The sequence below is a fragment of the Malus domestica genome, chromosome 02 (assembly GCF_042453785.1).
Source record: "Malus domestica chromosome 02, GDT2T_hap1".
NCBI lineage: Eukaryota > Viridiplantae > Streptophyta > Magnoliopsida > Rosales > Rosaceae > Malus > Malus domestica.
The window spans coordinates 14,104,141-14,120,228 of NC_091662.1; the positions used below are offsets into that span (position 1 = coordinate 14,104,141).

General features: G+C 40.5%; 1 long non-coding RNA gene across 1 annotated transcript; it reads left to right on the forward strand.

Moving 5' to 3' along the window:
- The first annotated feature begins 11,474 nt into the window (after positions 1 to 11,474).
- On the forward strand, positions 11,475 to 12,558 carry LOC114824297 (uncharacterized). The gene is made up of 3 exons (XR_003772453.2): positions 11,475 to 11,777; positions 11,861 to 11,958; positions 12,134 to 12,558. It is a non-coding gene; the product is annotated as an uncharacterized lncRNA (long non-coding RNA).
- The last annotated feature ends 3,530 nt before the right edge of the window (positions 12,559 to 16,088 follow it).

Consider the following 16,088-nt stretch of genomic DNA (forward strand, 5'->3'; position numbering starts at 1 on the left):
TTTTGTTTTGACATCTCTACTGGAGATGCTCTAATTCGGCTTGTGCAATTAGTACTAGTAGGGGATTGTGTGTACCCTGCAGTTCTCATGGTCGACTTTCCAATCTGCTTAGCATTAATTTTAAGTATGAGGTTTTTGGTTTGATTTTCATTAGAGAGCAAGCTTGATATCAAATTATTATGACTAACGTACTATTTGCGGCTTAAAACAAATCTCTTACTTATTAATGTAAATATGTCGTTCTATGGAAAGATTAAAATTGGCGTTGTTGATGCTGAAGATCCTCTCTTGTGGTTTTTGAAATGACTTAAATCTCATGGATGAATAATTGTACTACAGTAATTTAAGGCTAAATTTTTTTTTTGGGGGGGGGGGGGGGGGGAGGTGTTCAAGTTATATTTTTGGCGACTAGATTCTACGGTACTCATTAAAAAAATAAGATCTCTAATAAGATCTCGGTACAATTAAAGATACCCTATGATGGTCCAAACACTCCAATGCTCCATGATAAAATTCAAGTAAATGACAAGATATGACGTTATTACCGCTCTAACAAGGTTGGTAGTTACATTGTGGACGTTCTATTACATTGTTAAGGTGGGTTTTTGTGCTTCCACATGATTGAATAACAAAAAAAACGCCTATTGTTATACCGATGATGTACTATTACAGTATCGACATTAACTTACACAACATCTAATCATGTTACAACATAATGTTAGCATATAAGATCTAAGGTAAGGTTACACTGTAATCGTTCAAATTTAGAGACATGAGTTTAGTTAAGTTGACTATAGTAGTACGCTCCACCTTTTGTATCCAAGTTTAAATCTCCATCTTCGTAGTTTAGATAATTTAGTATAATTACCCTAACATTTGTCAAAATTCCTATAATAATTACGGACTAAAATTAATAATGTTTTTACTTTATGAACAAATTGAATTTCAACCAATATGGTTGACGATGATTTAATATTGACAACATATTGATTAAACATTCACGACATATTGATTAAATATCGACAATATATTGAAAAATTGATCATTTCAACAATTAAAGGAATAACTAAGTGAAGTGCATCTTCGTCTTTTCGTATCCCAATAGTTCTGTTTCTGTACAAATTACAACATGAGATTGTTTTTGTAAAACCACATAATAAGAGTTCTAATATTGTACATCAACCTGTCCCTTTAACCATCCACACTCCCCTCAATAGTCTCAACTCACTCATGCATGCCACTGCTCTTGTTCTATAATTGATCATGCATGATTGTTCTCTAGATTTAACATTTTTTATTACTTGCTTTAATACAATGATATTATTTATATTATGGGCTGAGAGATTTGGAATAAGCTAACTTGATCTACGAGAGTCTATTTACGAGAGTGCACATAGCCATAATAATATTTGTATCAAACTTGATCTATGAAAGTCAAACCTAAGACCTTATTTACAAATGAAAAAAAAAAATATCACTAGATTGTAATATTAAGTGACAATATTTTATTTATTTATTTAAAATAAGTAATATATTATTGAAAGAAAAACATCACCATTCTCAAACATTACAACTTGAAATTTCGACGAAAAGTTATTCAACTGATCAATTCAATAAACATTTAAATGAAAAGCAAATACATATAACACGACAAAAGACAAATGCCACAAAAATGACATATGCCAAAAATACAGATTGAACAACCACCATGGGGTGCTTCAGTAGCTAGGGATGAATTCCAGGTCCGTATTTCACATGGCATGTTCTGGGTTTAAATCTTGACACTAGTGAATCGTAAGATGGTGGCCAAGAAGAGGCTGAAATGCCTCTGTGAGTCTTCCCGGCTTCCGATATAGTGGATTGCTATGGCGAATCACTAGCTGGTCCTTTTTAAAGAAAAAAAAAATACAGAGTGAACGCAAATAGATAGAACTCGACATATTCATACCATAAACATATTGAAGAAAATTGTAAAAAAAATAAAAAAAAAAGACTACGAAACACAGTCGACTATCATCCCGAGTTGAGGGCATTTTGATACAGATGCATAGCTTTTGAAATTTTGAGATTAAACATCCATGTCTTTTAAAATTTTGATTAAACATCTTCCTACAATTTAGGCACCACATAACAAAATTATATGATTTGTCATTATATGTAGTGTACCAAATTAACTATAAACTCTCTAGTAGTTAGGTGCTTTAGATTTTGGCTTTTACAACTCAATATTTCTAAATAAAAACCCATCTATCTTTAAATATCCAGTTTAAGTCCAAATTTAAAATTTACAAACATATGGGAACACTATTAACTTATTAATACAATTTATTTACACGCATGTCACTTGTTTGTACCGTACTTAACCAATCCCGAAACTACTAAGCACCGGTCAACGTTATACCGTCAATGACCTAGAAGAGTTTCCCTCAAACCAGGAGGCCAATCACAGTGTGATACGTGTCGACATCAGAAGCCAATCATAGCATGACACGTGTCAACATCAGAAGCCAATCATAACACGACACGTGTCAATGTCAGAACAAAACTAGAAACTCTCCTCTATAAAAGGAGATCATTCTCCCACACTATTTCCTAATGTCATTTGTACTAAATCATTCACTAGTACTCACTAAAGGAGAGCTTGAACCTATGTACATGTGTAAGCCCTTCACAATTAATGAGAACTCCTCTACTCCATGGACGTAGCCAATCTGGGTGAACCACGTACATCTTGTGTTTGCTTCCCTGTCTTTTCCTTTGGCCTTGTTCTTACCTGCAAGACAAGGAGAAAGAGAGCAATCAGTCAGCATTTGGAATCAAGCTTCCAGTCAGGAACTGACTACCTGGAACTCCTTGCCTGATTACTTACCTGGCATTGCTCTCGAGTATTCATCTTCAACATCTTATGCTTCCAGAAAAGATACCACATCTGCCTGAGGAATAGATAAGGGCAAGTGAGAAGGATACAAGAAAGCATGTGGAGACAAGCGCCACAGAACACCTGCCGATTCATCTATTACTTTGTCAATAGCAAAAGTATCCTATATCATCAAGGTTGAACGCACTCTTGATTTGATGGACTTGTTTTGACCCTCAAATTCTTGAGTTGACCTTATATTCTGGAGGAAACCAGAAAACCTTCCAGCCCAGTTCAAGAATAAACTTGTGGAAAGTTACTTATTCAAAAGCAAAAGTATCTCATATCATCTCTTCTCATTTTTTCTTCTCTTTATCCTTCCCACTGCCTGCAAGATAGGGAGAATGAGAACAATCAACTGGAACTCAAAATCAAACTTCTGATCTGGGACTGATTGCTGGGAGTCTGATTGCTTACCTTGTCTGTCACATCTTTTGGTGGATCTCCTAGCTTGGTGACTTGGGGGACTCTTACTACATGGTTTGTATCGCACTTGACCAAGCCTGAAACTAAAAGTAAGCTTCAAGTGAAATTGATACATTACCTTGTGCATCTCCACAGGTTAAAGATACCACCCTTTGATGGAGGAAAAGTACTTTCAGAGAAGATGCCACATCTACCTATGAGACAGATAAGGCAAGTGAAAACGATACCACACTTCGGTACTTAGAAGTTTTGTGATTACTCAGCGGCTTGGATCTTGCAAGTCCCCAACCGAGGAGATTCCCTCACTCGGGAACTTAGGGGAGCATTGTTTGCACCATACTTGACCAATTTCGGAATTACTGAGCACCGTTCAATGTTATATCGTCAATGACCCATAAGAGTTTCCTTCTAACCAAGAGGCCAATCACATCGTGACACGTGTCGACATCAGAAGCCAATCATAGCGCGACACGTGTCAACATTAGAAGCCAATCACAACACGACACATGTCAATGTCAGAACAAAGCTAGAAACTCTCTTCTATAAAATGAGATCATTCTCCCACAATATTTCCTAATATTATTTGTACTAAATCATTCACTAGTATCACTAAAGGAGAGCTTGAACCTATGTACTTGTGTAAGCCCTTCACAATTAATGAGAACTCATTTACTCTGTGGACGTAGCCAATCTCTGTGAACCACATACATCTTGTGTTTGCTTCCCTGTCTTTATCCATTTGCATACTTATCCACACTAGTGATCAGAGCAATCTAGCGAAGGTCACAAACTTAACACTTTCTATTGTACCAAAGTCCCCACTGATTTTGTGCATCAACACCACTCATACTTTATGGTCCCTTTTCCAAATTCCTAAATTTATGCCAAATTAAAAGTAGTATAAAAAGTGAAATAAAATGTAAAAAGTGTTTGCATTAACCGTATCCATGTCAAACTAGAAAAGTAGTTTTTTTTTTCGTGATATATTTTGTAGCAATTTTACCTATATTAATTGTTATAGGTAGATTATTTTCCATGTACAAGTACTTATGTTAGGCACGTTTTGTTGTTGGTACATACAATATTTTGTATTATTGTAAAGAAAGATATTACATTACACCCATGGTATAATTGTTGTAGGTAAATTATTGGAAATTAATTTGTAGTTAGGTAATGAACATTTTACATCATTAGAAATGAACATTTCAAATAGTAGGTAGGTAAATTAATTTGTTCTAATTATATAAAAAAAAATTACACTACACCTAGTTATATTTAATTTTTTCAATTATTAAAAAAATTTATACTACACCCAACCAAATAACATTTATTTAAATTGTCGGTAAATTATTTTCCATGTATGGTTAGTGTTACACCCACCCTCATTTACAAAAATATAATTATGTAATTATCCCAAAAAATGTTATTAATCTATCATTTTAGTCCAAATTTTATTACCAATCAGGATCTAAATAGTTAGATCCTTTTCATTCTTAAGCTGCCACGTGGCAACACCCCAACCATCCTCACACTTCTCTCTCTATCCACTACCCTTCCCCGTGACTTCATCTTCATCTTCTTCTTCTTTCTGTCCCTCTTTTCTCTCCCTCTCGAATCCCTCATCTCTCTCCCTCTCTTTACCGAGATAACACACACTCACACGCAGAGGCACGCTCGTGCTCGAAGAAGGCACAACCATCACCAATCCCCCATCAGCTCTCTCTCTCTCTCTCTTTCCCGTGCTGCGAGGACGAGACCCAAGAACGAACTCCGGTGAGAGTTCCTATTTCTCCGGTTAGGTAAGCCTCGAGTTCTTGCTATTTCGTACTAGAATCATGTGTGAATGTGTTTTAATTGGGTATATTGCGTTGTTGTCGAGGTTTTAGAACGAATTCGGGTCAGGGGAAGACACACCCAGCTCCGGCGAGGCTGTAGGTGTCGAGGGAATTTCCGGTCACCTCCGACCGTTCTACGGTAAAAGGAAGGTATAAAATTGCTCTTCTCGTCTTATGCTTCATTTTGGTACCTAGATCGGAGTCTAGGATTGTTGTTTGCAGTCGGTCAGAGCTGGGAAAGCTCCGACGTTCGTCTCCGGTGCACTAGGCCTTTCGAGCTGTTTCTAAGGCATTCGGGCCTTAGGCCCTTGGTGAACTCAGCCCAAAACCCTAACCTATTTCCTTTTTAATTTTATTTAAATTGTGTTAAGACCCAAAGGCCTTCGGGCCGTGTCATTTAGGGCCTGTGGCCCATTGACCCAACCCAAAACCTATTTAGGTTTTGTTTAATTTTTATTTTATTTAATTAGGGCCCTTTGTGCCTTTTTCTGTTAAAGGGCTTGAGCCCATCCCCCTAAACCCTTAGGACCTAATCGGCCCAACCCAAATCCAAGCCCAGTCTGACCTTTGACCCATTTGACCCAGTTGACCATTGACTCTGACCGTTGACTTGGTCAACAGTCAGCGTTGACTTTGACTTTGATCGATCAACAGTCAACGTTGACTTTTAGGACTGATTTTTCGGGGTTTGGTCCGGGACCTCTCCTAGGCTAATTTCAACGTCCTGGACCCGTTTTTGAGGTTTGTTTTCCCAAATTCAATCGTTTGAATAGATTTTGACTACAGGTACTCCTTTATGTGAATATGTGCAATTATTAACGGTGATTTTGTTATTCCTTTTTTCACAGCTTTGCACCATTAGTGTACGGTGAGTGGACCGCTTTAAAAGCATGTTTTAATAGTAGAAATGTGTTGATGTACAAAATCAGTGAGGACTTTGGTACAACATAAAGTGTTAAGTTTGTGACCTTCGCTAGATTGCTTCGGTCACTAGTGTGGATAAGTATGTAAATGGATAGGGACAGGGAAGCAAACACAAGATGTACGTGGTTCACCCAGATTGACTACGTCCACGGAGTAGAGGAGTTCTCATTAATTGTGAAGGGTTTACACAAGTACATAGGTTCAAGCTCTCCTTTAGTGAGTACTAGTGAATGATTTAGTACAAATGACATTAGGAAATATTGTGAGAGAATGATCTCCTTTTATAGAAGAGAGTTTCTAGCTTTGTTTTGACATTGACACGTGTCGTGTTGTGATTGGCTTCTTATGTTGACACGTGTCGCGCTATGATTGGCTTCTGATATCGACATGTGTCGCGCTATGATTGGCCTCCTGGTTGGAGGGAAACTCTTATGGGTCCTTGACGGTATAACGTTGACTGGTGCTCAGTAGTTTCGGGATTGGTCAAGTATGGTACAAACAGTGCTCCCCTAAGTTCCCGAGTAAGGTAAGCTCCTCGGTTGGGGACTTACAAGATCCAAGCCACTGAGTAATCACGAAACTTCTAAGTACTGAAGTGTGGTATCATCTTCACTTGCCTTATCTATCTCATAGGTAGATGTGGCATCTTCTCTGGAAGTACTTTTCCTCCATCCAGGGGTGGTATCTTTAACCGGTGGAGATGTACAAGGTAATGTATCAATTTGACTTGAAGCTTACTTATAGTTTCAAGCTTGGTCAAGCGCGATGCAAACCATGTAGTAGGAGTCCTCCAAGTCGCCGAGATAGGAGATTTGCCGAAAAATGTGACATACAAGGTAAGCAATCAGAGTTCCAAGCAATCAGTCCCAGATCAGAAGTTTGATTTCGAGTTTCGGCTGATTGTTCTCATTCTCCCTATCTTGTAGGCAGCAAGAAGGATAAAAAGAAGAAAAAAGAGAAGAGATGATATGAGATACTTTTGCTTTTGAAGAAGTAACTTTCCACATGCTTATTCTTGAACTGGGTTAGAGGGTTTTCTGGTTTCATCCTGAGTATAAGGCCAACTCAAGAATTTGAGGGTCAAAACAAGTCTATCAAATCTAGAGTACGTTTGACCCTAATGATATGAGATACTTTTGCTGTTGACAAAGTAGTGGATGTATCGGCACGTGTTTTGTTATGATTGTCTCCACATGGTTCCTTGTATCCTTCTCACTTAGCCTATCTGTTCCTCAGGCAGATGTGGTATCTTCTTTGGAAGCTGTTGATGCACAAAATCAGCTAGGACTTTGGTACAACAGAAAGTGTCAGGTTTTGTGACCTTCGCTTGGTTGCTTCGGTCACTAATGAGGATAAGTACGTAAATGAATAGAGACAGAGAAGCAAACACAGGATGTACGTGGTTCACCCAGATTGGCTACGTCCACGGAGTAGAGGAGTTCTCATTAATTGTGAAGGGTTTACACAAATACATAGGTTCAAGCTCTGGTTTAGTGAGTTCTAGTGAATAGTTTAGTACAAAATGACATTAGAGATTATTGTGGGAGTATGACCCCTATTTATAGAAGAGAGTTTCTAGTTTTGTTCTGACATTGACACGTGTCATGTTGTGATTGGCTTCTGATGTTGACATGTGTCGCGCTGTGATTGGCTTCTGATGTTGACACGTGTCGCGCTGTGATTGGCTTCTGATGTCGACACGTGTCGCGCTGTGATTGGCCTCCTGATTGAAGGGAAGCTCTTCTGGATCCTTGACGGTATAACGTTGACCGGTGCTCAGTAGTTTCGGGATTGGTCAAGTATGGTACAAACAGTGCTCCCCTAAGTTCCCGAGTGAGGGAAGCTCCTCGGTTGGGGACTTGCAAGATCCAAGCCGCTGAGTAATCACAAAACTTCTAAGTACTGAGGTGTGGTATTGTCTTCACTTGCTTTATCTTTCTCATAGGTAGATGTGACATCTTCTCTAGAAGTACGCTTCCTCCATTCGGGGGTGGTGTCCTCAACCGGTAGAGATGCACAAGGTAATGTATCAATTTCACTTGAAGCTTACTTGTAGTTTCGGGTTGGGTCAAGTGCGATACAAACCCTATAGTAGAAGTCCCCCAAGTCGCCGTGCTAGGAGATCTGTCGAAGGAAGCAACCGACAAGGTAAGCAGTCAGGCTTCCAAGCAAGCAACCCAGGATCAGAGGTTCGACTTCGGCTTCCGGTTGATTGTTCTCCTTCTCCTTGTTTCTCATTCAGCTGCCAGGATAAGGAGAAGCAAATGGAGAAGAGATGATATGAGATACTTTTGCTTTTGAAGAAGTAACTTTCCACAGGCTTATTCTTGAACTGTGCTGGAGGGTTTTCTGGTTCCCTTCAGAGTATAAGGCCGACTCAAGAATTTGAGGGTCAAAACAAGTCCATCAAATCTAGAGTACGTTCGACCTTGATGATATGGGATACTTTTGCTGTTGACGGAATAATGAATGTGGTATGGAAAGGTGTCGTGCTGTAGTGATCTGTTTCAGCTCACCGTTGAACCTTCTGCTTCAATCTTTTGCATGGCAGAAGTGGTGTGCAACCTTTGCCTTTAAATGGTCCTTCAGAACATTCCTTCATAGTGACTCATCCACGCTTGGCAGCTTCAGTGTAAAGAGCCAATATCTGATCAACTGTCATGAGGTATTTGCCGGTGGAATTCGTGACCTTGACAGCAGTTGAGGATGAGTACTTGAGAGCAATGCTAAGTAAGCAACCAGGCAAAGGTTCCAGGCAGTCAGTTCCAGATTGGAGGTTCCGACTGACTGCTCTCTTTCTCCTTATCCTGCAGGTGTGGACAAGGACAAAGACAAAGACAGGGAGAAAGCATGATATGGGATACTCTTGCTTTCGACCCTGATGATATGAGATACTCTTGTTCTTGGTGTGGCTTATTTACTGAGGTATTATCGGGGGGAAATAAAGCTGAGTATTTCGAGAGGTTATGTTGAGGGTGCATTCTCGAATGCGAGAAAGGGTTGAGCATTTTTGCAGGTTTGCCTGTCCGTTGAGGAGGGAGGTCGATGTATATAGGGATTTCCCAATAACAAGTAGAAGTGCTATTCCTTTACCCTTCTTGGTCACAGCAATGTAATGGGAGCTGCCAGCTTCACGTGTTTTAACTTTGTCAGAGCACTTTGAAAAAGTGGTATGTGGTATCTGGAAAGCTGATGTTACGTGTGAAGATTACAGACAAGCTTTATCTAAGGAAATCTGGCTCTCGAAGTTCTGAGAGTTGTGCCTCTTCGGTTTTCGAACAAGCAATCCTGTCAAGGATCTGACTCTCGAGATTCGGAAAGCGGTGCTACTTCGGTTTTTGAGAAAGTAATTATGTTGGGAGTCTTTTCTCGAATGTGAGTAAAGGTTGGACGTTCTTGCCAACCTGTCTTGCCGCAAAATACGGAGGTCGACACACATAGGGACTTTCCAGTTGTCAAGCAGTGGTGCTGTTCCTTTACCCTTGTGGGTAATAGTAGGGTAGCTGGAACTTCGAAATTCTCGTGCCTAAACTTTGTCAGAGATCTTTGACAAAGTTATATGTGGTACCCGAGGAGTTGATGGTGCATGTGGAGAGCGGTGATTGAACAGTAAGATTCACGTGCTTTCTATTTCACCAGAAATCTTCGACAGATTGCCCGTAATTTTCGCAAAGCTGAGTGTGCATGTGACAGGTGCTAACGAGGCTGAAAAAACAGGTGCTTCTTCGATTTCTGAGATCGGCCCTCGTGGTCTCTGAGCAGCCCAGCTTTTGAGAAAGCAAATGCCTCTTCGATTTCTGAAGCTCCATCGAGTGCAGATTTTTATAAAGGCTGGCATTAAGTTCCACAGCACACTTGAATCTCTACCAGTAGAAGCTCCCTTTTTGCACTTCTAAGATATTGATTTGTCTGACCTCTTCCCTCTTCAACACATTTGAAAATGTCTGGACCCTCCGACCGTCGTTTTGACTTGAACCTTGGAGAAGAGACAGCCACGCCTTCTCCAGATAACATATGGCGCCCATCCTTCATATCCCCTACTGGTCCTCTTACCGTTAGGGATTATGTGATGAAGAATGATATGACCGCTGCAGTGGTGGCCAGGAACCTTCTCACTCCCAAAGATAACAGACTACTTTCCAAACGGTCTGATGAGTTGGCTGTTAAGGACTCTCTGGCTCTTAGTGTTCAGTGTGCAGGTTCTGTGTCTAATATGGCCCAACGCCTATTTGCTAGAACCCGCCAAGTTGAATCATTGACTGCTGAAGTGATGAGTCTCAAACAGGAGATTAGAGGGCTCAAGCATGAGAATAAACAGTTGCACCGGCTCGCCCATGAGTATGCTACAAACATGAAGAGGAAGCTTGACCAGATGAAGGAATCTGATGGTAAGGTTTTACTTGATCATCAGCGGTTTGTGGGTTTGTTCCAAAGGCATTTATTGCCTTTGTCTTCTGGGGCTGTACCTGGTAATGAAGTTTCAAATGATGAACCTCCAATGCCTCCTCCTTCTGGGGTTTTGTCAAGTACTGAGGCTCCGGATAACCACCCTCTGGTGCTTTCTCTTTCTGGGGCTCTACCGACTGCTGAGACTTCCCCTAAACAACCTTTGTGAAGGCTCCCTTTTGTTTGTTTATTTTGTCTCATGTATATGTACATATTTGTGGCTTTATCGAAAATATTAATAAATAAGCTTTGCTCCATTTCAACATATTGTGTTAAATACACCAAAGCCTTCTTCAGAAAGTTCTCTGAATTTTTTCTTTTGTCGAATCTGGTATTGTTGAAGCTTTGTGAGTGAAGCATGTAGTTTGAGGTAGTGTTCCCTTAATTTCCTGAGTGAGGAAAACTTCTCGGTTGGAGACTTGAAAAATCCAAGTCATTGAGTGGTTGTGAGACTTCCGAGTATCAAGGTGCAGTAGCATATGGTGGGAGTCCCCCAAGTCTTCAGGCGAGGAGAGTTGCCGAATGAGGTGTCTTACTTGCTACTAATATGTCAAAGTAACGAAGCCTTGTTTTGATGTCACACCTTCATATATGCCTTATCCAAAAATATTTCAAGCTAGGTGTAGCTGTGGGAGGGCCCAAAATTTTTGTGTAGCCCAAAACTGCTCATTTGTTTGCAAGCCCACGAAAAGAAGGGATCCAGTGCCTTTGTTCATTTGTTATTTGTGTGGCAAGCCCAAAGAGGAGAACATGTTTGTGCCCACTCCCCTTTATTTAGTTTTTGTGAAGCCCAATGTATTCTTGCTGCATATTGGGAGGTAGATAAATAATAACAATGAGACTTAAAGTCTCATCCCTTTGCCTGTGTCTTCTTCCCCATTTCCCCGGACTTTGTTCAATATGGCACTGTGCACTTATTCCTTTTGTCCGTCACTTTTGGTGGCTTTTAGCTATTCTTTTGACTTGCCTTTTCCTTTCTTTGCTGGAAAGGTCTTCATGTCCTCGTAAAAATCTGAATGAGTCCAAAGGCATGATGAAGGAAAGTGGGTGTTGGAGCCAAGGAAGGGAAGGAAGGAGTTAACGTAGACGGTGCGGTAGCTCTGCAATATAACACCATGTTATGTAGCTCAACTCGCAAGGTTGTCTTCATGAAAATTGTTCCTTAGCTTGTGAACTACAACATATCCAAATTTGAGAGCCATCGGAGTAGTACAACTCCAGATATTCAGGTATGTTGAGTAAGTGTTCATCATTTTGCTGTTAATCCGTCAGACATATTGTGAGCTTCGAAACTTCATTTTTTCTTGTTCAGATCAACATACTTTCTTCAAAAAAGTTGTTCCTTAGCTGGTGAACTACAACATATCCAATTTTGAGATTCATCGGAGTAATACAACTCCAGATATTCAGGTATGATGAGTAACTGTGCATCATTTTGCTGTTAATCCGTCAGACTTATTGTGAGCTTCGAAACTGCATTTTTAAGTGTTCAGATCAACATACTTTCTTCAACAAAGTTGTTCCTCATCATCTCTTCCATAACATATCAAAAATTCAGAATAAACTAACGGTTGGATATGTCCAGATCTTCGAAACACCGCAGCAGCGTTGAAGCTTGCAGAAATCTGACCGTCGTTTTGTTGGAGCTTCATCACTCTAACTTCCGTCGCTCAAATGGAAACATTTCCTTCGTGAAAGTTGTTCATCTGCTCAAGAACTATAAGATGTCCAAAATTCAGCTCTACTGAAGAAGAGCAGGAGTTGCAGAAATTTGATAGATGGAAAGAGGCGGAAGAGGGAGAGGGAGAAAAAAAGGTTGCTTGGGTTGGATTGTATATAATTGTATGTCTGTTTATGATAGGGATATTGTGGATGTAAAACAAAAAAGTTTGTGTGCACTCATGTGTTGTTGTACAAGTTCAAGAGAATCTTGGTTGTGTGAACAAAATTTGTTTATTTGCCACAAGGTTTTGTGTTTGGAAAATAGTTTAATATGTAAGGTTTATTGACTATAGATTTGTGCTTGGGTAGATAGCTTGACTAGTGAAGCTTTGGTGTTGAAGCTTTATAGGTGAAGCTTTTGTGTTGAAGCTTTATAGGTGAAGCTTTGGTGGTGAAGCTTTATAGGTGAAGCTTTTGTGTTGAAGCTTTATAGGTGAAGCTTTATAGGTGAAGCTTTGGTGGTGAAGCTTTATAGGTGAAGCTTTGATGTTGACATCATAAATTGATTGTGCTTCGCACTATCTTGATGAACATAGTGCGAAGCTTGTGAGATTGATATTTATCCTCCATTGATGAAGCTTTTGTTGGCACCATAAATTGATTATGCTTCGCACTATCTTGATGAACATAGTGCGAAGCTTTTGAGATTGATATTTGTCCTTCATTGATGAAGCTTTTGTTGGCACCATAAATTGATTATGCTTCGCACTATCTTGATGAACATAGTGCGAAGCTTTTGAGATTGATATTTGTCCTTCATTGATGAAGCTTTTGTTGGCACCATAAATTGATTGTGCTTCGCACTATCTTGATGAACATAGTGCGAAGCTTTTGAGATTGGGAGTTGAATCCCATTGATGAAGCTGCTGTGTTCCCCTTCCCTTTTTTTTTTTTTTTTTTTTTTTTTTTTTTGGAGGGGGGAACTGAAACATTTGAAATTTGAAACTCCTTAATGTTAGAAGTTTGAAGATTCTCCATGTGGGGCTTTCTCATGGTTTGAATTTGAATTTTGAATGTTAATAGCCATGTTGAACTATATATAAGAAGGATAAGTTTCCATTCTTTACCTTACCTTCATTTGCTCATCTTGTAGTGATTTTTGAAGACAAAGTGCTTTTTACTTGAGGGGGATTCTAGCATTGCTTTGCTGCACCATCTTCAGGTTGGTAGTCTTCTCCACTACATTGGATGTTTTCCTTTTTGTTGAATTGTTGGAATGTTCATGTATTTTGTGACGAACATAATGAACTGGTTGAGCTGTTCTTCATGCCCTGTGAGCTTCCTTATGTTTTGATCCTTCATGTAGTAATAGAGTTTGTTTCTGTTTGTTGTAGATGTCGGAGTCTGGAAGTCTTAGTGATGAGGGCTCCCCTAGCTCGGGCTCTAGGTTTGAGCCTGCAATGTCAGGGTCTTCATGGCCTTTGTTAGAGTCTTGGACAAAAGAAACGATGGATGATCCTCACAATTGTCAAACCTTAGCCAATATTGGTTATTCCTCCATGTTAGTGGGTGAGAGGGTTGTTTGTGACGCCATACCCATATGTCGTTCTGATCCTCATAATTGTCAAACCTTAGCCGAGATTGGTTCTTCCTCCATACGAGTGGGTGAGGGGGTTGTTTGTGATGCCATACCCATATTTTGCTCTGAGTTCACAGCGGACCATTTAGAAAATAACTTGTTAGATAGCGAAAAGCAGCTTGAGGCCCTAAGGCAATCATGTAGTATCCCCCGTAGTGTAGGAATACGTTTGGTGCGTTGTGAAGAATTGCCTTCGGAGCCGCCCAAGGGTCATGTTATGTTCTATACCCAGACATTAGTGACCTTGGGGGTAAATTTACCTTTGCATCCGTGGTTGCAACGAATGCTGGCTTTTATTGGTTATGCACCTGGGCAACTCAACCCTGGTTTCTGGGATACCCTGATCGGGTTTTATATTATTTGGATGGAGTGTGGATTAGGTGAGCCTTCCTTCCATCAGTGGCGCTACTGTTATAAGATGCGCCCGGTGAAAGCATGTACTGGTTATGCTGAATGTGCATGTCGGAGCGAGAGAGAGCGTGTTGTCTTTAATAAGAGAAAGTCGTACTGCACATGGAAGAAACGTTGGTGCTTTCTTTATAATGATTGGGAGCATGCTAAGGGTGTCACGCCTGAGCGACGTGTTCCTACTCACTTCCAGACTGTAGGTTGTAATGTATCCATTTTCTCATTATTTGCTATTGTTGTGATTTTCTCTTGCTTCTAAGATTTTTCTTCATGCAGTGACACGAGGCACCATCAAACTCTCCGGACAGGAGCTAGCTGATGTAGAGAAAGTGCTGAGGGTGCCTAAAGAAGATAGACACTTGGGTAAGCTACGACCCTTGTTTCGGAAGTACGGTTTCCAGCCCTTAGTTTCAGAGTGCCAGAGACGAGCGAGTAAGTTGTACCCTTACTTGATCCTTGTTCTTCCCTTTTTTTTTTTTTTTATATAGATATATAATGTGGTATTCCTTACTTTGATTTTCCTTGTTCAGTGGAGAAGGTGGGCAAGAAAGTGGAGACTAGCACCAAGAAAAGGAGAGTGCCCATGTTAGTTCCTTCAGAAGACATACTGTTTCACAAGGAAGCTCGCAAGCACCGAGTGAGACCAATCATTAAAACTAAGTCTCGAGAAGAAGTCCTCAAGGTTGCTGCCTCGAAGAAAGCTGAAGCTGAGGCCATTGGATGTGCTGCTGCCATAGTTGCCGGGGAAGATAGGCGATTGTTGCCTCCTCTTCCTACTATTAATCCCATCTTTCCTCCAGTTAGGGAACACATTGGGCAGGAAGGTGATCCTAGTTCTAGCAGCAAGGGTAAAGATAAGGAAGAGGTTGGCAGTGTCCTTTGGAAGGATTTGAAGGTTGCCATGCGGCCAAAGGACTTTGGGTATATCAACAATTGCCTGGCAGGGCGTCGATTCACTTTCGATGAGCTCGGAGAGCCCTTAGCTAAAGATGAATCGGATTGCGACCGGATGTTGAAGCTGTCTTCATATGTGAGTGTTACTTTGTCATTCCCTTGTTTTCTCATCTTTATTAGCATTATTTTAGTGGTGATGATCGTCTTGTCATGCAGGTCATGGCTGAGTATCACGACAGACTGCGAGAGGCTGAACGGTGCAAGGTGAAATTGAAAGAGAATAAGCAGCTTGTGAATGATGCCAGGAAGACGAGCAAAGCTTTAGCTGAGGCCATTGAAGTCAGGGATCAACATTTTGAGAGTTTGAAGAGGCGGAATGGTGAGAACTTGAGACTCAAAGTACAGTTGGAGGCGACTAAGAAACAGTTGGAGACAACTATGCTCGAAGTTTCCAAGGCTAAAGGGGAGTTGGATAGTGCCTTGGTTGAGGTTTCTGAGCTGAAGAGTAGTATCCCGACTGAGAAGGAAGCTGCTGTGAAGGAATTCTTGGGTTCCCCGGCCTTTCTCCATGTCCTTAGACCTCGCTGTACCCGAGAAGTTCACTTTGAAAAAAGGAAATGGATGGCTGTCCTTGATCGTTATGATGATGGAAGCGTTCTTCGAAAATACCATGAAGAAATAGATGAGCATCATCGAAAAGGCGAAACCTTCAAACTTGCCATTTATTCTAGCAGTGCAGATGAGTCTGGTGATGAGGCTAGTGCTGATGAGCAGAGTCATCAGGGTGATGACGAGTTTGGAAATGCAGAAAATGGCGGTATGACTCATAGTGATATGATCAGGGGTTCAACCTCAGATGAAGATGACTAGAAGTGCTTTCACTTTCTGCATGTACTCTACCTGCACTAGTTTGTTGTTTGTATGGCATGTGCCATGT